The sequence below is a fragment of the Chrysemys picta genome, chromosome 17, assembly GCF_011386835.1.
Source record: "Chrysemys picta bellii isolate R12L10 chromosome 17, ASM1138683v2, whole genome shotgun sequence".
Classification (NCBI taxonomy): Eukaryota; Metazoa; Chordata; order Testudines; family Emydidae; genus Chrysemys; species Chrysemys picta.
Genome location: NC_088807.1, coordinates 22,929,133 through 22,952,681, shown reverse-complemented (window position 1 = coordinate 22,952,681; position 23,549 = coordinate 22,929,133).

Genomic DNA, 23,549 nt, shown 5'->3' with positions numbered 1-23,549 from the left:
TCTGAGGTGAGCAAATCTGCCAATAAGCGCAGGACCCACCAAGATAGAGGAGGAACTTTGTCACAATGCACAAAAACACAAACATGATCTCCCCACCTGTCCTTTGAGGGTTATTTATTTTGCAGGATGTTTAACCCTTTCTAGCCATGCGTCTCATCCCCGTTGGCCCACATCCTTCACAATACGGCAGCCACCGGGTAGGGTGACCAGATCGCAAGAGTGAAATATCAGGACACATTGAGCGAGCCGGGGGCGGGGAGGATGACAACGACAGACACAGGTGCACAGAGCCATGAGAGGGCGCCCTAGGAAGCTGCGAGAGGGGTTGTACGGCCCCTGCTGCAGCCCGCACCACAAGCCACAGGGCAAGGACACCTATTGAATTCAATGAGAATTTTGCATGTGAATTGATGTACCTAGTTCTGAGATTAGAAAGCCAGAAGGGATCCAGTGATCACCTGGTCTCACCGCCTGTATAGCACAGACATAGAACTTTCCCACCATAATTCCTAGAGGATAGCTTTTAGAAAAAGCTTTTAGAAAAACACCATGACCCTTAGTATGTTGTTAATCGTTAATTACTCTCAACATTGCAAAGGTATGCCTTGTATCCAGTCTGAATTTATCTAGCTGCAACTTCCAACCCTTGGCTCATGGTCTACCTTTCTCTGCTAGACTGAAGTGCCCATTATTAACGATTTGTTCCCCATGTAGAGTAATGGAGTAAGTGATGGCAGAGGCAGTAGGTTGTCATCCTATATGTGATAGATCAGCTCTATAGGGGGATGAGACACTTTTTTGGCTACTGGGTTTCACAGATATCTGCTGACAGAAGAGGAACTGTGAAACTTACCGTCTATAACCACGTCACTTCTTAACCTTCTTTTTGTTAAGCTAAATAGATTGAGGGCCTTGAGTCTATCACTATAAGGCATGTTTTAGAATCCTTTAATCAGTCTTGTGACTCTTCTCTGAACACTCTCCAATTTATCAATATCCTTCTTAAATTGTGCACCCCAGAACTGGACACAGGATCCCAGCAGTGGTTGCACCAGTGCCAAGTACAGAGATAAAATAACCTCTCTACTCCTACTTGAGATTCCCCTGTTTAGGCATCTGGCCACCCTATTTCTGTATGCATTTCCCCAGGGTTTTTTTTGGTAAAAATCAAAACTGAACTGCCCCAGAAATTCTGCCATGTGGAATCATCATGAAACTCGCATGGCTCCAACCCTGCCGATGAACCTTTAGATCCACTGCACAGACTTCTGCCACGTGAGCTAATGGAGTAAGTGACGGCAGAGGCAGTAGGTTGTCATCCTATATGTGATAGATCAGCTCTATAGGGGGATGAGACACTTTTTTTGCCACTGGGTTTCACAGATGTCTGCTGACAGAAGAGGAACTGTGAAACTCAGGAATCCTGGGTCTATTCCAGGCTCCTGAATGGAGTGGTTTCTAGTAGTCAAAGACCCTTCTTCCCCGTCCCCTCCAGTCTATGTCTATCCTATTGCTGTCTAACCCGCCCCAGCTCCTCATCTGATTTCAACTGCCCCCCACCACCGCTCTGGATTCCTTGTCCCAGTTTCCTGGTCCTGTCTCACTCTCCTCTCTCCCCGACCCCATCCCTCAGATGGGATGTTCCTGCCAGACTGGCAAAATTATAAGGCTTCCCAACATTTCAACACTTCCCATTCTAAATTTTCGGTTGCTTAACTATAGGCTAGTTCTGCCTACAACAAAGCATATTCAGAACCTCTGATTAAAGGGATGATAAGTGTAGCAACCTCCATCATAGCTAGTCACCAAAGATCGAACCCGAGCCATCCAGACTTAAAAGCATGAGCTTCTACTACTTGAGTTCAAGATATAACTCCCTTAGCTGGTAGCTATACACTTATCCTCTAAGGGTACGTCCAAACTACCCGCCATATCGGCGGGTAGCGATCGATCCCCGAACGCGCTCCCCATCGACTCCGGAACTCCACCAGAGCAAGCGGCGGTAGCGGAGTCGACGGGGGAGCCGCGGCCATCGATCCCGCGCCGTGAGAACCCAAGGTAAATCGATCTAAGATACGCAACTTCAGCTATGTGAATAGCGTAGCTGAAGTCGAAGCATCTTAGATCAATTTCCCGCCCCCACCCCAGTATAGACCAGGCCTAAAAATCCACCAGAGGAGGGCACAAAACACAGGTTGGACAGTGAATTACAAAAGCGCCAAATATTATTATTAGACCTGCAATACTTTTCACAATGAACATCAGCGGGGGATCAACTGGGAGTTTAAGAATATTTGGAAAACAATTTTAAGAATAAAAAAACCTGTTAAAATTCATAACTTAGCAACATTCAGTGTCTGAAAAAACGAACAACCAACAGCTTCTAGGAGCTGTGGGATCCAAGTTAAGAATGTTGAAACAGGAGGATGTTATGCTTAGTTACCACTGGGGCAAGGCGGCGTGCTATGGAATACTTGCAAGATTTCACTGTCATGTTTTACAATATAGAGCAGCGCAATGCTGATTCCATTGATATCGTTGAGCAATTCAGGCTGATTTTATTTCAGCCCACGTCTTAATAGTTTGGAATACTATAGATCACAATTTTCAGCTCAGTTGGGCTGAACAGGCCGAGCTTTAAAACTGCTCTGCTCTAAACTGTATATTAACTACAATTTTATAAACCTGCATGTCCGAGAACTGTGTGTCACTACTACTAGACAGTCAGGGCCGGCTCCAGGCACCAGCTTAACAAGCAGGTGCTTGGGGCGGCCAAGGCAGAGGGGCGGCACCTGCGGCAATTCGGGGGCGGCAGGTCCCTCACTCCCTCTAGGAGCGAAGGACCTCCGCTGAACTGCCGCCACCGATCGCGGCTATTTTTTTCCAATTGCTGCCGCCGATCACGGCTTTTTTTTTTTGCTTGGGGCGGCAGAAATGCTGGAGCCGGGCCTGTAGACAGTGGCAGAAAGGCAATAAAGTGTGAATCACAAATGTAGGACTGGAAGGGACATCAACCGGTCATCTAGTCAAACCCCTGCACTGAGGCAGGACTGAGTAATAACAACTAGACCATCCTTGACAGGTGTTTGTCTAACCTCTTAAAAAACTCCAATGACTGCTACTCCATAACCTGTCTAGGTAATTGGTCCAGTGCTTAACTACCGTTACAGATGGGAAGTTTTTCCTAATGTCTAACCTAAATCTCCCTTGCTACAATTTAAGCCCATTGCTTCTTTTTCCTGCATGTCCTGAGTGGGACGGGGGTGGGTCCAGGCAGTGGGATTGGGGGGAGGGAGGTCGAGGGAGTCGGTGGGTGTGTAGGGATGAACCGGGGGAAGCAGGGTGGAGGAACTGAAGGGGACAGGACTGGGATGGGGGGAGTAGGGTAGGGTCTGAGGGGAGCATGAGCTGGGTAGAGTGGGGCAGGGCGGGGGAGACAACGGGACTGGGCTGGGGAGGGTCGGGGGGTTGGGAAGAGGGACAGGGTCTGGAGGGGATGAGACAGAGGGGAGCAGGACTGGAATGGGGGGAAGTTGAGGGGGTGGGACAGCAGGGGGAGCGATGGGGGTGGGATGACGGGGGAGGCTGAAGAGATTTGGGGTAGGGCAAGGCTGAGGGCAGTGGGTTGGGGGGAGCAGGGGGACTGGGGGAGGCTGTTGGTACAGGGGCAGGGACTGAGGGCAGTGGGTTCGGAGTGGGAGGTACAGGGGGGACTGCAGGGGAGGCTGAGGGAACAGGGTCAGGGCAGGAGCTGAGGGCAGTAGGTCAGGTCTACACTGGCACCTCTCAGCATTGCTGTGCCGGGCGACAGACCTGCATTAGCGCTACCCTGGAGATGGAAGAGTCCTCAGTGGAAATGCAGACTTCATGACACAGACCCTCCTCGTCACGTCAAACCTGGCGCTGCTCTGGTCAGTCGCTAGGCTCTTGTCACATTCAAACCCATGCAGGGTATCCGGCTCTTTTTCAGTGCTCAGGTTAAGAAAAGCCTCTGCATTTTGTGAGGGCTTCAGCGTTCACTTTCCTACTTGACAAACTGTCTGCCTGACACATTGCTCCCAGGGCATTCATCTTTAGTCATGATCGGTAGGTCCATCAGATTAACGAGCAACACGGGGGAAGCAACACAATGGTGTCATGGATTTTTAATTTTTCAAACCACTTTGGCCTCAACAGGGATAACAGCAAATCTGGACAGAGCAGGTGGGTGTCAGGATGGGTTTGGGTATTTATTTATTTATTTTTTAAGTGAAAACATTTGGGTCGGAGCAAAGGCTGCAAACTTCCCTTTGGAAACCTCTGCTGATCTTTCGCCCCAGGGGCTAATGACAGCCTGGAATCCGGGACAGACTTCCACATCCATGCGGGGTGAGATGATTGGGGGGGGGGGGAGGGAGGGCGAGGCGGGGAGGGGAGGAGAGGGACTGTGGGGGAGGCTGTTGGAACAGGGGCAGGGACTGAGGGCAGTGGATTGAGGGTGGGGGGCACGGGGGGACTGCGGGGGAGGCTGAGGGAACAGGGTCAGGGTGGGGGCTGAGGGCAGTGGATTGAGGGTGGGAGGCACAGGAGGGGACTGTGGGGGAGGCAGAGGGAACAGGGTCAGGGGGGCTGAGGGCAGTGGATTGAGGGTGGGGGCGCAGGGGGGACTGCGGGGGAGGCTGAGGGAATAGGGTCAGGGGGGCTGAGGGCAGTAGGTCGGGTGAGATGATGGGGGAGGGGAGGGACTGTGGGGGAGGCAGAGGGAACAGGGTCAGGGGGGCTGAGGGCAGTGGATTGAGGGTGGGGGCGCAGGGGGGACTGCGGGGGAGGCTGAGGGAATAGGGTCAGGGGGGCTGAGGGCAGTAGGTCGGGTGAGATGATGGGGGAGGGGAGGGACTGTGGGGGAGGCAGAGGGAACAGGGTCAGGGTGGGGGCTGAGGGCAGTGGATTGAGGGTGGGGGGCACAGGGGGGACTGTGGGGGAGGCAGAGGGAACAGGGTCAGGGGGGCTGAGGGCAGTGGATTGAGGGTGGGGGGCACAGGGGGGACTGTGGGGGAGGCTGAGGGAACAGGGTCAGGGACTGAGGGCAGTGGATTGAGGGTGGGGGGCACGGGGGGACTGCGGGGGAGGCTGAGGGAACAGGGTCGGGTAGGGTTACCATATTTCAGCGAGCAAAAAAGAGGACGGGAGGAGCCCCGCCCTAGCCCCGCCCCTGCCCCTCCCACTTCCCGCCCCCCTGACCTCCCAACCCTCCCCCCGTTCCTTGTCCCCTGACTACCCCCTCCTGGGACCCCTGCCCCTAACTGCCCCCCAGGACTATCTAAGCCTCCCTGCCTCTTGTCCCCTGACTGCCCCAACCCTTATCCACACCCCCACCCCCAGACAGACCCCTGGGACTCCCACGCCCCATCCAATCACTCCCCACCCCCTGACAGCCCCCCCCCAGAACTCCCAACCCATCTAAACCCCTCTGCTCCCTGTCCCCTGACTGCTCCGATCGCTCTCCGCACTCCTGCCCCCTGACAGCCCCCCCCAGAACTCCCAACCCATCTAAACCCCTCTGCTCCCTGTCCCCTGACTGCTCCGATCGCTCTCCGCACTCCTGCCCCCTGACAGCCCCCCCCAGAACTCCCAACCCATCTAAACCCCTCTGCTCCCTGTCCCCTGACTGCTCCGATCCCTCTCCCCACTCCTGCCCCCTGACAGCTCCCCCCCAGAACTCCCAGCCCCCTACCCCCCCCCGGCTCCTTGTCCCCTGACTGCCCCCTCCTGGGACCCCTGCTCCTAACTGCCCTCCAGAACCCCACCCCCTACCTAAGACTCCCTATTCCTTGTCCCCTAACTGCCCTCTCCTAAGACCCCCCCCAACTGCCCACCAGGACCCTACCCCCTACCTGTACCCTGACTGCCCAAAACTTTCTCCACTCCCCCCAAAAAGCCCCCCCCCGTTTCTTGACTGCCCCCTCCAGAACCTCCCTGCCCCTTCTCCTGCCCCCTGGCCCCCTTACCCTGCTGCTCAGAACAGGGTGTTGGGCTCTGTGCGAGCCGGACACGTGGCTGAGCTCCCCTGCACAACAAAACCCGGTCCCTGGCCCTGCACAGTGCTGCCGGACCGGGTTGCAGGGGAGAGCTGCCCTTGTATCAGCACAAAGTGCTCTCGCTCCCGTTTTGCTACGCTGCATGGCAGAAACCGCTCCCAGTTGCAAAAGGGGAGGGCTGCACTTTGTGCTGAGACACTTGCTCAGAATGCAGGGCGGATCCGGCTCCTCTCCAGCTGCTCCGGAGTCCAGCCCGGGACTTCCCTGCAGCCCTCCCAGCCGCTCGCTCTGCTCTGCCAGGGGAGGGGGAAATCCCGGACATTGTGAGTGCTTTACAAATTCCCCCCGGACGCTATTTTTAGCACAAAAAGGAGGACATGTCCGGGTAAATCCGGACGAATGGTAACCCTAGGGTCGGGGGGCTGAAGGCAGTGGATTGAGGGTGGGGGGCACAGGGGGGACTGCGGGGGAGGCTGAGGGAACAGGGTCAGGGGGGCTGAGGGCAGTGGATTGAGGGTGGGGGCACAGGGGGGACTGCGGGGGAGGCTGAGGGAACAGGGGCAGGGACTGAGGGCAGTGGATTGAGGGTGGGGGGCACAGGGGGGACTGTGGGGGAGGCTGAGGGAACAGGGTCAGGGACTGAGGGCAGTGGATTGAGGGTGGGGGGCACAGGGGGGACTGTGGGGGAGGCTGAGGGAACAGGGTCAGGGTGGGGACTGAGGGCAGTGGATTGAGGGTGGGGGGCACGGGGGGACTGCGGGGGAGGCTGAGGGAACAGGGTCAGGGACTGAGGGCAGTGGATTGAGGGTGCGTGGCACAGGGGGGACTGTGGGGGAGGCTGAGGGAACAGGGTCAGGGGGGCTGAGGGCAGTGGATTGAGGGTGGGGGGCACGGGGGGACTGCGGGGGAGGCTGAGGGAACAGGGTCAGGGACTGAGGGCAGTGGATTGAGGGTGGGGGGCACAGGGGGGACTGCGGGGGAGGCTGAGGGAACAGGGTCAGGGACTGAGGGCAGTGGATTGAGGGTGGGGGGCACGGGGGGACTGCGGGGGAGGCTGAGGGAACAGGGTCAGGGGGGCTGAGGGCAGTGGATTGAGGGTGGGGGGCACGGGGGGACTGCGGGGGAGGCTGAGGGAACAGGGTCAGGGACTGAGGGCAGTGGATTGAGGGTGGGGGGCACAGGGGGGACTGCGGGGGAGGCTGAGGGAACAGGGTCAGGGACTGAGGGCAGTGGATTGAGGGTGGGGGGCACAGGGGGGACTGTGGGGGAGGCTGAGGGAACAGGGTCAGGGGGGCTGAGGGCAGTGGATTGAGGGTGGGGGGCACGGGGGGACTGCGGGGGAGGCTGAGGGAACAGGGTCAGGGACTGAGGGCAGTGGATTGAGGGTGGGTGGCACAGGGGGGACTGTGGGGGAGGCTGAGGGAACAGGGTCAGGGGGGCTGAGGGCAGTGGATTGAGGGTGGGGGGCACGGGGGGACTGCGGGGGAGGCTGAGGGAACAGGGTCAGGGGGGCTGAGGGCAGTGGATTGAGGGTGGGGGGCACGGGGGGACTGCGGGGGAGGCTGAGGGAACAGGGTCAGGGACTGAGGGCAGTGGATTGAGGGTGGGGGGCACAGGGGGGACTGCGGGGGAGGCTGAGGGAACAGGGTCAGGGACTGAGGGCAGTGGATTGAGGGTGGGGGGCACAGGGGGGACTGTGGGGGAGGCTGAGGGAACAGGGTCAGGGGGGCTGAGGGCAGTGGATTGAGGGTGGGGGGCACGGGGGGACTGCGGGGGAGGCTGAGGGAACAGGGTCAGGGACTGAGGGCAGTGGATTGAGGGTGGGGGGCACGGGGGGACTGCGGGGGAGGCAGAGGGAACAGGGTCAGGGGGGCTGAGGGCAGTGGATTGAGGGTGGGGGGCACAGGGGGGACTGCGGGGGAGGCTGAGGGAACAGGGTCAGGGTGGGGGCTGAGGGCAGTGGATTGAGGGTGGGGGGCACAGGGGGGACTGCGGGGGAGGCTGAGGGAACAGGGTCAGGGACTGAGGGCAGTGGATTGAGGGTGGGGGGCACAGGGGGGACTGCGGGGGAGGCTGAGGGAACAGGGTCAGGGGGGCTGAGGGCAGTGGATTGAGGGTGGGGGGCACAGGGGGGGACTGTGGGGGAGGCTGAGGGAACAGGGTCAGGGTGGGGGCTGAGGGCAGTGGATTGAGGGTGGGGGGCACAGGGGTCACTGTGGGGGAGGCTGTTGGAACAGGGGCAGGGACTGAGGGCAGCGGATTGAGGGTGGGGGGCACAGGGGGGACTGCGGGGGAGGCTGAGGGAACAGGGTCAGGGGGGCTGAGGGCAGTGGATTGAGGGTGGGGGGCACAGGGGGGACTGCGGGGGAGGCTGAGGGAACAGGGTCAGGGTGGGGGCTGAGGGCAGTGGGGCTGAGGGGAGCCCCCCAGAGGGACCTGCCAGGGGGCCAGGTGAGCCCAGCAGTGCTTGTCTGGAGCGGCTCCCAGGAAGCATCCAGCAGGCAGGTCCCTCCCAGTCCCTCTGGCTCCTTCCCAGGGTCGGGTCGGGTCGAGGGGAAGGGGGCAGGGGCGGGGGGGCTCTCTGCCCGACACCTGCTGCTGGAGTCTATAAGTCCCGCCCCGCTGCAGCACGCAGCGGAGTGAGACCTCCTCGCTGCCTCTCTGTGTGCCGGGGCAGGGGCAGGGCTGTTCTCTGCAGGCTTCTGCCGGCCAGGCGGGGGGCCCCGTGGGCTGGCGCCGCCGCGCCGGGAGCTCAGTTGCGCGCTGCCCCTGGGCCCAGGGAGGGAAGGTGAGTGGCGCCAGCAACGCCGGCTTGCCACAGTCCCCCTCATATAGGGTGACCAGACGTCCCGACCAATGTAAGGTCGGGACAAGTTCCCTAAAATTGGGCTGTCCCGATAATATCGGGACGTCTGGTCACCCTACCACCGGGGGACAAACGTGCCTCGATGTGGGGACGTGGCCCAAGCAGGAGATCTCTCTCCCCAGCCCTGTTAGCAACTATCCACCGCGAACATTTCCAAGCAAGGCCGCTGTCCCACTTCCCGTCTAACACGTCCGTGCGGAGATAAAGGAAGAGGGAGGCACCCGCCAGGACCCTAATTGGGCCCTGGATGATCACTACTTCCCACCACCCAACACAGATGTAATGAGGTTGAGTAGTGCCCGTATAAGAAAAATTAAAACTACTGATTATTCCTCAAAAAAAGTTTTTTAATGACTTTCGACTATAAAGGCAACACAGGCAAAATAAGAAAAGCAAGATTAAAGACCAGCACTGACTAAGGATTAATATAAATGGCAAGTTATACTGAAGACAAGCACAAGTACATGTAAAATTATCATTCATTAGCTATTTACTATTATCTTAACACTATAGTCGCGATACAACTTGAGAGCAATTCTGCCCGAGCAACCAGACTTCTTTACTCCATAACTTACCCTGCATTTGCCCGAGAATACCTTACCCTTCAGTTGGTCGTTTTCCGCACTGGCCAGGTACAGATGGTGGTGAAGCGCACGTCCCTTCCATTCAGGGGGTGTGGGTCAGGTTTCCCTTATGACCGAAACACACACACAGTCCCGTGCCTTTGTACTTTTTATCTGATCTGTCTGCCATGTCTTAAAACAGACCGACCAATTAGGGTCGGCCAAATCTTTGTGGTTAGTGTTGTCGCTTTGACCGTATAACTTATACTTACTTATTTTTTTGTAGCCAACTGTTTTAATGGTGGGTTAGACAAGCTGTGCCCAGGGGCACAACTTATCTCTTTTTATAGGAGTTAGAAAGTGTTAACTGGTTGCAGCGCGTTTTGACCACAAGTCTTAGCTTACTTCTGCAAAGTGTGCCCTCTTCCCCTCTGCAAAGTGTGCCCTCTTCCCCTCTGCAAAGTGTGCCCTCTTCACCTCTGCAAAGCGGAAGTTTGAGGCCTAACGATGACAATACCTTTGTTCATTTTAAGCTTGGCAATACTTTTGCTCAGAGATTAATCAAAGTCCGGTCTAAAATTGCAGCGAGGGAGGTCTAGGTTGGACATTAGGAAAATATAAGCCCACTCCCCAGAAACAGCCCCGCAGCCACTGTGACACCTCGGGGACGCGCCCTGTAACTCCCATATTCCTGCTTTGTATATCATTGTGACCTGGCATATAAAGCAGGCTGTGTGAGGTATCGTGGGACAGGTTATGATCTGCTGCAACCCACTGTCCCATCAAAATATGTACATCGTTAGTGCCTGTGCCGTTATGAGAAGGCGTTGTCAGGTTGTCACTAAAATATGCGGTGGGTGTGGGAGGTGCCCAGATACGAGCCCTCCGGAGACACTGACAAGGGAGGTAACCAACCCGTGGGCGGGCGCTGAACAGACATCACCAGCCATTGTCCTCACTCACTGTAAGTGTGCGAGACTCACCCCATGCGGCACCTCCTGCTGGTGACTTCTGGGAATTAGCTCGTTCCAGCTCCGGAGCGCCCTCTGCAGGCCGGTGATCCGCCTGTCTTCTGGGCCCCGTGTCCCTCCCTGGACCCCGGTGCCCTTGTACCTGGGGTGCTGCCCCCTAGCAGTACCCCTTCAGTCTTAGGGTCTCCCCTCCCCGGGGAACCCCCACCCACTATCCCCACCTCACCTCAGTATAAGGTTGGTGCCAGTCATTGTCTAGCCCCACGCCCTGGGGCAGACTGCAGTATCCACCTACTCATCACTGGCAAGGTTGGGTTTGCACCTGCTGCCTTGGCCTACCTCTGGGCTGCCCTCTGCAACCCCCAGTACCTTTTAGCCCAATGCTAGGCCAGAACCTGGGGCTTTCCAGGCTGGAGCTCCGCAGCTCCTCTGCCTTTCCCCAGCCCTGCTCCACTCAGGTACCCTGTCTCTAGCTCCCTGCAGCCAGGCCCTTCTCTCTCTGATAGGGTTACCATATTTTGAGTGTCCAAAAAGAGGACACTCCATGGGGCCCCGGCCCCGCGCCAGCTCCGCCCCCTCCCCTGCTTCCCGCGAACATTTGATTCGCGGGAAGCCTGAAGCAGGCAGCAGGTAAGTGAGGGGGGGGCATTGGGGGGAGGAGGCGCAGCCCAGTCTGGCCCCCCCCGGCGTCTCCAGCCTGGCTCGGCTTGGGCCCTGGGGTGCCGGCCCCGGGCCAGCCCCCGACCGAGCACCCGGGCCCGGGCCCAGCACTGCCGGCCCGGCCCAGCACTGCCGGCTCGGCCCCGGCCCCCGGCCGAGCACCGCCGGCCCGGCCCCGGCCCCCGGCCCAGCACCCCTGGCCCAGCACCCCCGGCCCCCGGCCCAGTACCGCCGGCCCAGCACCCCTGGCCCCCAGCCCAGCACCCCCGGCCCCCGGCCCAGCACCGCCAGCCTGGCCCCGGCCCCCGGCTCAGCACCGCCGGCCCGGCCCCGGCCCGGCTCCCGGCTCAGCACCGGCCCCTGGCCCGGCTCCCGACCCCCGGCTCAGCACTGCCGGCCCAGCCCCCGGCCCAGCCCCCGGCTCAGCACCGCCGGCCCGGCCCCCGGCCCGGCCCCGGCCCAGCATGTCCCGATTTTCCCGGACATGTCCGGCTTTTTGGGATTTCCCCCCGGACGGGGATTTGAGGCCCAAAAAGCCGGACATGTCCGGGAAAATCCAGACATATGGTAACCCTACTCTCTGAATGCAGAGAGAGACTTCTCTGGGCCTCTGGCTCCCAGCCTTTTTATACAGGCCAGCCAGGGCCTGATTGGGGCCTGGTCCAGCTGCAGCCACTTCCCAATCAGCCCAGGTCTCAGAGCTGCGCGGGGTAACCACCCCGCTACACTCACTCACGGGAGACACACTGTGTCCCCCCACCCCACCCCAGACATGCCTGGACGTGTGTTCTCCAAGCACGTGGACTAAGGCAGGGGTGGGCAAACTACGGCCCGCAGGCCACATCCGGCCCGCCAGCCGATTGAATCTGGCCCTCAAGCTCCCGCTGGGGAGTAGAGTCATGGTAAAGCATGTGTGTGTGTGTGAGGACAAGATGTAATATTGTATTCATTAATGGACATTGGATCCAACCTTACGTTAGTCAATGTTTCTATAATGTAACCACCATTGTTAGTTGTAATATTAAGTTTACTGTGCCTATATGGACAACATTTAATTGCCGATCCTGAGCTCTACAAGGAGGTTTCCCCCGTTTCCCTGGGAATGGGTCTCCCTGCCAGGAGATCGCTAGGCTGGCAGCCACAGTTACAAACACAGGCCATCACTCCTGGGGGGGAGACTTTGCTTGGGCGGAGCCCCAGAGCAACAGGTCTTTTGAATCTCACGCTTCACCCCATTGTGGTGCTCATCGGTTTCCAAATTGTACTAGCAAGTGGTCTGGTTCTGCTGGTCCCTTGGATACAACGACGGATGCGGCGGCGGCAGTGGACGGAAGATCAGACCCGGTACCACGGAGGAAGGAGGTGATGGGGATTCTCACTCAGCGCAAGCACCCCATCAACGGGGGGACTTGATACCAGTCAGCTCTGTTGTCTTGGGGAACCAGGGTGCAGTATCTAGCCTGTCTGACTCATGAAAGACACTCCCCCCCACCAGCCTCTGCTTGAACCAAAACCAATCAGAGAAAAGGCTTGCAGAGAGCAGTGAAGGGCAGATGGGAGACACACCTAGACCCCTCCTGACATGGTGACAAGATTAAGACATCTCCATTAGCATACAGAATCGAGAACAGAGACAACTCCCCTAGCCTCATCTGCATGAAAGATGGGACAGGGATTAGCATACAGAATGGAGAACAGAGATCCGCACTGAACTCTGGGACCAGCGAAGCAGGGACGCACTGCATCATGGGGATCTCTGCTCCAGATGCTAATGAACCTATGTCTGCACATACCCAGCTCAGCAGTTATCAGACCAATTCTAGCAATGAATCCTTGATTGAGATCCAAAATACTGAAGCAGCCTAGTTGCATTGTGAGCTCCCTGGAAGAAAACACCCCCCATAGCCAAGAGTGATCAGCTCCCATTGTCTAGCCTAAAGAAAACCCTTGAGTCATCAGTTTACCCATAAACAAATCTAGTGTTCTCCCTTCAACCATTGTATTTTCTCTACAAAAACCCCGACCTATGCCCAAGTGAGTGTTCTGATGCCTGGACCCAAACTCTGCATCAGTTCCACTGGGACTCCATCTTCTCCTGACTGATCGTGCTGGGGGCTCTGCCTGGCTCCAACTCTCAGGACCCTGAGCTACCACCATCCCCTGGGAACCCCGACCAGTTCAAGCCTCACGGAGTGGTGAGATCCCTCCCTCTCTCTCTCTCTGTTTTCTTTTCTACCTCAGGTACAACTTTCTAACCCTGACTTGTTCGGGGAGTTTTCTATAGCTGACTTTTGTAATCTTTAATAATGTAACTGATATGTTGGTTTAGTCTCCTTGTGTAGTTATCACTAGTATTCAGTAAATAACTTGTATGGTGAAGCTGGTTGCTTCTCTCTCTCTCTGAACTTTAATCTTTGGTTTTTCTAGCTTCCCCCATTTACTCCGCAGCAACGCTCCTCTTACCTAAGCTAAAGATACCTGTAGCACGCAAAAATACTGTGGGGTTTGCTCATCAAGTGGGTTACTGCCAGTACAATTGTAATGTGAAAGTGGGGATAGGGATGTTGTCAGGGTTTCCTCTGGGGTACAGATGTGGGGATCTGCATGAAAGTCCCCCTAAGCTTATATTCCACCATCTTAGGTTAAAAACTTACCCAAGGCACAAATTCCTTTTCTTGTCCTTGGATGGTATTGCTGCCACCACCAAGTGATTTAAACAAACATTTAGGGAGGGGCCACTTGGAGCCCTACCTCCCCCAAAATATCCCCCCAAGCCTCTTCAGCCCCTTTCCTGGGGGGAAGCTTGAGAATAATCTACCAACCAAATAGGTTAACAAGGTGAGCACAGACCAGCACAGATCAGACCCTTGGGTTTTTAGGACACTGAAAACCAATCCGGTTCTTAAAAGAAGAAGTTATTGTATAAAAAAAGTAAAAGAAGCACCTCTGTAAAATCAGGATGGAAGGTAATTTTACAGGATAATAAAAAGATTTAAAACACAGAGGATTTCCCCTCTAGGCTCAATTTCAAAGTTACAAAACAGGAATTTCTGTAATTTTAGATGTATCATTTCAGTAGGAGCTGGATTTCCTGCTTGGTCTCTCTCTTTGTCTCAAGAGGGAACACACACAAAAGAACCCAAATGAAACCTTCCTCCTCCCCCTCCCCCCAGATTTGAAAGTATCTTCCTTCCCCATTGGTCCATCTGGTCAGGTGCCAACTAGGTTAATTGAACTAATTAACCCCTGTGACAGTCCTTGACCAGTGGGGTACAGGAGTCTGGTAGAGGGCAAATATACTGGTCACTGGATGAGTAGTTTTCTGTTCCCTGAGTGACCAGAGCAGGGGCTGCACTAGAGTAATCAGGAACCTGCTAGAACCAGTTAAGGCAGGCAGGCTAATTAGGACACCTGGAGCCAATTAAGAAGAAGCTTCTAGAATCAATTAAGGCAGGCTAATCAGGGCACCTGGGTTTTAAAAAGGAGCTCACTTCAGTTTGTGGTGCGAGTGTGAGGAGCTGGGAGCAAGAGGTGCAAGGAGCTGAGAGTGAGAGAGTGTGCTGCTGGAGGACTGAGGAGCACAAGCATTATCAGACACCAGGAGGAAGGTCCTGTGGTGAGACTAAGGAAGGTGTTTGGAGGAGGCCATGGGGAAGTAGCCCAGAGAGTTGTAGCTGTCATGTAGCTGTTACAGGAGGCCCTATAGACAGCTGCAGTCCACAGGGCCCTGGACTGGAACCCGGAGTAGAGGGCGGGCCTGGGTTCCCCCCAAACCTCCCAATTGATCTGGATTGTGGGTTCTTCCAGAGGGGAAGATCTCTGGGCTGTTCCCCAACACACATGGTGAATCTCTGAGGCAAGAAAATCCACCAGTAAGCGCAGGACCCACCAAGATAGAGGAGGAACTTTGTCACACCCCTTACAGGTAAGTGATTCTGTACCTCTGGCCAAAAGGGATTTGATGTTACTGCATACGTAAAGGTTGTTACCCTTCCCTTTATATTTATGACAAACCCCCCCTCCCCCCAAATAAACAGACGGTGCTGGACAGCCTGCTCCACACTGGCTGTGATTTCTTCCTGGAGCTCTAGGAGAAAACAGAATTAATAAGACACATGCACCTTTAGACATACTACTGATTATATAAAAACTAACAATATGTCCCACATTTCAAGGACGATTTTAACTGGTTGATTCTGGGAAACTTTCATGGGAGAGTGCATCAGCCACTTTGTTAGAAGCTCCTGAAATGTGTTGTATTTCAAAATCAAGATCTTGGAGAGCCAAACTCCACTGAAGAAGTTTTTTGTTATTTCTCTTGACAGTACGAAGCCACTTCAGTGCAACATGGTCGGTTTGCAGGTGGAAACGCCGTCCCCAAACATATGGGCGTAGCTTCTCCAGCGCATATACAATGGCGTAACATTTCTTTTCGCTGATTGACCAGTGGCTTTCCCTCTCAGACAGTTTTTTTCTGAGAAACACGACAGGATGGAATTCTTGATCCGGTCCTTCCTGCATTAAAACTGCTCCCACACCAGGCTCGGACGCATCCGTGGTTACTAGGAACGGTTTGTCAAAGTCTGGGGCCCTTAGCACAGGGTCAGACATGAGTGTCGCTTTAAGCTGGTTAAAGGTCTTTTGACACTCATCAGTTCACTGAACTGCATTTGGCTGTTTCTTTCTGGTTAGGTCTGTCAGCGGGGCGGCGATTTGGCTCTAGTGTGGTACAAATCGCCTATAATATCCAGCCAAGCCTAAGAAGGATTGGACCTGTTTCTTTGACTTTGGGACAGGCCACTTTTGGATAGCCTCCACTTTGGCCTGTAGGGGGTTGATAGTTCCTTGACCCACCTGGTGCCCCAGGTAAGTCACTCTGTTTTGGCCTATTTGACACTTTTTAGCCTTAACAGTTAGTCCTGCCTGCCGGATGCGCTCGAAGACTTTTTCCAGGTGCTCTAGGTGTTCTGTCCATGAATCAGAAAAAATGGCCACATCATCAAGGTAGGCGACTGCAGATTCTCCCAATCCCACTAGGAGACCATCTACAAGTTACTGGAAAGTGGCGGGTGCATTTTGCAGCCCAAAAGGGAGCACATTAAATACATACAACCCGGCATGGGTGATGAAGGCTGACCTTTCCTTGGCTGGGTCATCTAGCAGCACTTGCCAGTACCCCTTAGTTAAGTCTAAGGTGGAGATGAACTGGGCACGTCCCAGTTTCTCCAATAGCTCATCTGTGCGTGGCATTGGATAGTTCTCTGGATGAATCACAGCATTTAGCTTATGATAATCCACGCAAAAGTGTATTTCCCCATCTGGTTTGGGAACTAGAACCACTGGAGATGCCCATGCACCATTAGCGGGGCGGATTACCTGCTTGGTCTCTCTCCTTGTCCCAAGAGGGAACACACACAAAAGAGCCCAAACAAAACCTCCCTCCGCCCCATCTTCCTTCCCCATTGGTCCTTCTGGTCAGGTGCCAACTAGGTTAATTGAACGGATTAACCCCTTACAGGTAAGTGATTCTGTACCTCTGGCCAAGAGGGATGTGATGTTACTGCATACGTAAAGGTTGTTACCCTTCCCTTTATATTTATGACAGATGTGCTGAATCTGTGGCATATAAGGGTGGCAGCTTCAAAGTGCTGCTTGACCCGATCTGCTCAGACTTGCTCTGTTAGTGTGTGTGTGTGTGTGTGTGTGTGTGTGTGCAGGGCCGCCCAGAGGATTCAGGGGGACTGGGGCAAAGCGGGGGAGCTTGTACTCACCGGGCGGCACTCCGAGTCGGCGGTGGCGGGTCCTTCAGTTGCTCCATGTCTTCAGCAGCACTGAAGGACCCGCCGCCGAAATGCCGCCAAAGACCCGGAGCGACTGAAGGGCCCCCGGCCGCCGAAGTGGCGCTGAAGACCTGGACCGCCGCTGGGTGAAGAAAGGGATTCTTGGCCAGGCCTCGCGGGGCCCCTGTGGGGCCTGCGGCAAATTGCCCCACTTGCCCCCACCCTCTGGGCGTGTGTGTGTGTGTGTGTGTTCATCTGATTCTGAGGCTGGAAGAACCCAGCCCTGGGGAACCGAGGTCCTGCAGGATTGCTCCATTGGGAGGGGACTTGCAGCAGGGAGAAGTAAAGCTCCATATGAACACCCACATGACACAAGCAGCACATTGAGAGAAGTACAGCCCCTCCGCCCCCGAGAAGAGTAACCCCAATAAATGAGCATGTCCCAAAGTAACGGGCACATCTGGTAACCGTGGCTGGTGCCTTTCTCTGTGTGGCTCTGGGAGCGTTCGTGCCATCTAGCTGGGTGTGATCCCAGCGCCTGGAGGGGTTTGCTGCTTGTCACTAGCAAGGCCTTGTGAGAGACAGCCCAGGCTGGGGAGCGTTAAGGGGGCCCAGCGGTGCCGCAGTCCCAGGCTGCACCCCGGGGTTCACAGCCCCGTTCCCAGGCCTGTGCCCACCCACTGTTCTCCTTTGGCTCCCCTGAGCACGGGACCTTCCCCCCGCCTAATCGCCTGGCTCTGGAGCAGCTGGCTGTGGTCGGAAGCCGGGCTGCAAGGGCTGGACAGACCCCGTCTTTCACGCTGCCTGCTGCACGCCAGACCCTGCGTCTCACCCGTGGATTTCCTCCTGGCACGGTGGCGGCTCTGCCAAGCCGATGCCTGCCCAGACAACACAGCCGGGGAGCGTGCGGCTAATTGCCAGGCGTGTTTCCAGCAGCGGGGTGAGGGTGTTTGCTCCTTGGTGACTCTGCGTTTACTTTGGCACCACGCTCCGACGCAAAGTTTACTATCTGCTTTCCGAGGAGTGGGGCCTGCCAGCCAGGAATACAGCAGCTGCAGCAGTCCTGGGCTTTCACCCGCTTCTCGGCCTCCTGGCTGGCGGAGGATAGGCACCGAGGGGAGGGGACGTGTTGTGATTCGCCGCAGTGGAATCCGGCCAGCTTTGGGGGCAACCCCTGCGCCCTGCACCTCCCTCTGGTGCCCCCAGCTCCTGCACCTCCCTCCTGCATCCACACAACTGACCAGGATGCAGAGAGAAATTTGGGCCCCCCCCCAGGTGCTCCCCTGCCAGCCGGGAGCAGTTTCTGACTCTACACCGGCAGAGCGCATCTCTGCGTGGCCACACAGCACCCCGTGACCAGGGCATCCTTGGGTGAACACCTGGGTGGGCCACCCCTTAGGCCAGCCCTGCCCATCGCAGCCACTCCCGTGTTTTCCAGGCGGGGAGCGAATTCCTCGCTATCGCTCGTTAAATGCGCCACCTGCTCCCCGCGCCGGCAGCGTGAGGGCGGCCAACCTGCTATGGTGGCCCCGGAGTCTCCCCAATGAAAGATCGTATCCCGCGATGAGTCCCTCTGGCATGTGTCCCTGGCGCCCCCTGCTGGAGGGGCCGGGCCCTGTGCTGTGTGTGTGTCCCTGCCGCCCCCTGCTGGACGGGCCGGGCCCTGTGCTGTGTGTGTGTCCCTGCCGCCCCCTGCTGGACGGGCCGGGCCCTGTGCTGTGTGTGTGTCCCTGGCGCCCCCTGTTGGAGGGGCCGGGCCCTTCGCTCTGTGTATGTGTCCCTGGCGCCCCCTGTTGGAGGGGCCGGGCCCTGCGCTCTGTGTATGTGTCCCTGGCGCCCCCTGTTGGAGGGGCCGGGCCCCGCGCTGTGTGTGTGTCCCTGGCGCCCCCTGCTGGAGGGGCCGGGCCCCGCGCTCTGTGTGGGTCCCTGGTGCCCCCTGCTGGAGGGGCCGGGCCCTGCGCTCTGTTTGTCCCTGGCGCCCCCTGCTGGAGGGGCCGGGCCCTGCGCTCTGTGTGTGTGTCCCTGGCGCCCCCTGCTGGAGGGACCGGGCCCTGCGCTGTGTGTGTGTCCCTGGCGCCCCCTGCTGGAGGGCCCGGGCCCCGCGCTCTGTGTGTGTGTCCCTGGCGCCCCCTGCTGGAGGGGCCGGGCCCTGCGCTGTGTGTGTGTCCCTGGCGCCCCCTGCTGGAGGGCCCGGGCCCTGCATTCTTTGTGTGTCCCTTGCCACCATCTATCTATCTATCTATCTATCTATCCCCTCCACCCCATCTATCTATCTATCTATCTGTAGAGGGGTTTGGCCAGGACTAGTCCCTCTCTGGGGCGTCAGGGGACCACACCGCCTCGCTACAGTGGTACAGAACAGAACCCCTTATGATTATGCTGTTTGGTTCAACAAGAACACACTTTGTGTTAAAAAGCCTAATAATGTCACAGCTCCACAGCTAACGCACAGACACATTTCTAGAACTTTCCACAGCAGAAAAACCACTACAAGCGTGAAGTGCTGGGCACAAGGGGAAACTGAGGTACACCAGCTCACAGCCTCCCTGGCTGGGTGCCAGAGGAAGCGGTCTCTGAAGAACATTAATGGCGATGGTAAGTTAACACATAGACCAAACCCTGGACTCGCTAAAGTGTTTCACAAAGTGCGGGCTACGTTTTTGGCTGGGGCCAAAGCACGCATCCATAATTTGGCCTTACAAAAAATTCAATGTAACCTCAGCTCATATCAGTGTTGGAAGGTCCTTAAGGTGGATCCAGGAGCTCTCATTTTGCCCTTCCACACCAGCCTCGCCTTGGGGGTGTGACGCATGGCTAGAAAGGGTTAAACATCCTGCAAAATAAATCACCCTCAAAAGACAGGTGGGGAGATCATGTTTGTGTTTTTGTGTATTTACATATGTATGAGTAGGGTGGACAATGTAATCAACAGTCCCTGTCTATGCTGTATTCGGATAATTCAGAGATCAAAAGAAGATCCTAGCATTTAAATGAATTGTTAACACGGGATCTCTCGGTATTCATCTCTCTTTGAAATGTACTGTGAATGGTGGAGGAACAAGCAAATGGCCTTATGTTAATTCGTATAGCTAAGTACTGGTGATGGACCTCCTTCAATGTCATCCTCATTACCTTTTATTCCCTGAGGAAATCCCAACTTGTCAAAGAGGACATGAAATTGTATTAAAGATCCTTCAGTCCTGATTCTGTCATCTCCGATCTGCTTAGACTTCATCAGGGGAAGTTTGAGTCGCAAGGCTGAGGTCCCAGTTATGCTGGTGCGCCCTGAATATGAGATTTGGACATTGGACTATAAACATGAACTATTTCTGAAAGAACTCCTCGCAACTACGAAGCTCACCATCCCTGCTATGAATCTGCACCTCAACGAATTGCACTCCTGTCTGTGTGTATATTGATCTTTTAACCAGATTCTCTCTCTCGCTTGTTTTTTAATACATTTTAGTTTAGTTAATAAGAATTGGGTGTAGCGTGTATTTGGGTAAGATCTGGAATATTCAGTAACCTGGGAGGTGATGTGTCCGCTCCTTTGGGATTGGTGGAACCTTTTCTTTTATATGATGAAATAAGATTTACAGAAATCATCCTATTCGACGTGGGTACCCGGATGGAGGCCTGAGGCTGGATCACTTGAAGGGAACTGTTGTTTGGACGTCTGTGTAACCAGTGAGGTAATAAAGAAGCGGTTTTATGCTGGTTTGGTGAATCTAAGTATTGGAATAGCCGCCATTCTTTGCAGTTCACCCTAATTGAGTGACCGTAGCTGGCTCCTCTCTAGGACCCTGGTCAGAGGGGGGGATTGTGACAGACTTCCCCGGGGTGCAACCTGGAACTGGGGTACCACTGAGCCCTCTGTCTCCCCAGCCAGGGCGGCCTCTTGCACTGTGCTGCTGTCACACGCTGCAAACCCCTCCAGGTCCTGCACTCACACAGCCACCTGCAGGCAGGGGCACGCCCAAGCTTCAGTTACATGAATGCTTTTGCCAGCCACTCATCAACAAACAATAGGGTCCCTGCCCCTCTCTTCTACCTTCTTCCAGCTTGTTGGAAAGTTCTTTTGCTGTGCCATGAGTCAAACCCTCTTCATTGTGTCAGGATAATCCTTGGGAGTGTCTATGTCCTCAATGGGCCATCAGCATTGTTTGGCCTGTTCCTTCTTGTACCTGAAGGCTGCTTTTGGGTGTTCCCAACTGTGACGGTACCTCCCATGAGGCTTTATGGATATAAGCTTAGAATGTGTTTTATGCTACATATGCCATGTAACATATCTCCACAAAGGTTATGAGCTACTGAATCTATTAATCCTATTTGTATGCATGTATTGTTTTTGTATTCGAAGTTATGAATGTTATGAATGTTGGCTGTGTACTGGCTTGATTTCTAAATAACCTTAGTAGAGCGGGTTTTAGAGTAGCAGCCGTGTTAGTCTGTATCCGCAAAAAGAACAGGAGTACTTGTGGCACCTTAGAGACTAACAAATTTATTAGAGCATAAGCTTTCGTGGGCTACAGCCCACTTCTTCGGATGCATAGAATGGAACATATATTGAGGAGATATATATACACACATACAGAGAGCATGAACAGGTGGGAGTTGTCTTACCAACTCTGAGAGGCCAATTAAGTAAGAGAAAAAAACTTTTGACGTGATAATCAAGATAGCCCAGTACAGGTTTCAGTTTGATAAGAAGTGTGAGAATACTTACAAGGGGAGATAGATTCAATGTTGGGAATGGCTGAGCCATTCCCAGTCCTTATTCAATCCTGAGATGATTGTATCTAGTTTGCATATCAATTCCAGCTCAGCAGTCTCTCCTTGGAGTCTGTTTTTGAAGTTTTTCTGTTGTAAGATAGCCACCCGCAGGTCTGTCATTGAATGACCAGACAGGTTAAAGTGTTCTCCCACTGGTTTTTGAGTATTATGATTCCTGTTGTCAGATTTGTGTCCATTAATTCTTTTGCATAGAGAACTGTCTGTACTGGGCTATCTTGATTATCACTTCAAAAGTTTTTTTCTCTTACTTAATTGGCCTCTCAGAGTTGGTAAGACAACTCCCACCTGTTCATGCTCTCTGTATGTGTGTATATATATCTCCTCAATATATGTTCCACTCTATATGCATCCGAAGAAGTGGGCTGTAGTCCACGAAAGCTTATGCTCTAATAAATTTGTTAGTCTCTAAGGTGCCACAAGTACTCCTGTTCTTTTTCTTAGTAGAGCATTTGGTCAGTTCCTGGAGAAAGGAATGTTGAAGTTAAGGACCTAATCAAGAAACACTTAAAGGACAACGGATCTTGGAATGCTCCAATCCACATAAGAAGTCTACTTGAGGACCTTCAAGGTAGCATGTAAACAATGGCTGCTACCTGTAAAAACGGAGAGTCATGCATGGACGTGTGACTTGCCCAGGTGACTCCTAATCTCCATCTTGGAGCTGGACTTTGCATAGGAGTGAGGAGGGGGGTCTCCACCCACAAGAGAATGTCTATTTAGACCCATGGGAGACCCCTCCATGTGGTCTTCAGCTGGCTAAAGAGAGAGCAAATCCACCCCCCCAGGATACGTGAAGGAAACTGGAACAAAGGACAGTGTGCAAGGGGTGTGAGTGATTGCTGGACCCGGGCTAAAAGGAGATTAGTCTGTAAAAGGGAGCATTCTGGAACTGGTGAGGATCTTATCTGTATTCAGTTTGATCAGACGTAGATTTGCGCGTTTTATTTTATTTTGCTTGGTGACTTACTTTGTTCTGTCTGTTACTACTTGGAACCACTTAAATCCTACTGTCTGTATTTAATAAAATCACTTTAATTGACCCAGAGTATGTGTTAATACCTGGGGCAGCAAACAGCTGTGCATATCTCTCTATCAGTGTTATAGAGGGCGGACAATTTATGAGTTTACCCTGTTACAGGGTAAAACGGATTTATTTGGGTTTAGACCCCATTGGGAGTTGGGCATCTGAGTGGTAAAGACAGGAACACTTCTGTGAGCTGCTTTCAGGTAAACCCGCAGCTTGGGGGTAAGTAATTCAGACCCTGGGTCCTTTGTTGGAGCAGACGGGGGGAGGGACAGCTCAGTGGTTTAATCTTTAGAATCTAAAGGTTTATTCATAAAAGGAAAAAGATACAGATGCGAGCATGGGGATGTACCCCAGAGACTTGATTTAAACCTGCAGTTTATTCTATCCCTGCTACAAGCCGGAACTAAGAACTTTGCCATTACTGTATGTAATTGATTCCATTTAACCAATTTTAACTCTCATCTATATCTTTTTCCTTTTATGAATAAACCTTTAGATTTTAGATTCTAAAGGATTGGCAACAGCGTGATTTGTGGGCAAGATCTGATTTGTATATTGACCTGGGTCTGGGGCTTGGGCCTTTGGGATTGGGAGAACCTTTTTTCCTTTACTGGAGTATTGGTTTTCATAACCATTCGTCCCCATAACGAGTGTCACTGGTGGTGATACTGGGAAACTGCAGTGTCTAAGGGAATTGCTTGTGTGACTTGTGGTTAGCCAGTGGGCTGAGACCAAAGTCCTCTTTGTCTGGCTGGTTTGGTTTGCCTTAGAGGTGGAAAAACCCCAGCCTTGGGCTGTAACTGCCCTGTTTAAGCAATTTGTCCTGAATTGGCACTCTCAGTTGGGTCCCGCCAGAAATCCCCCAATGCAA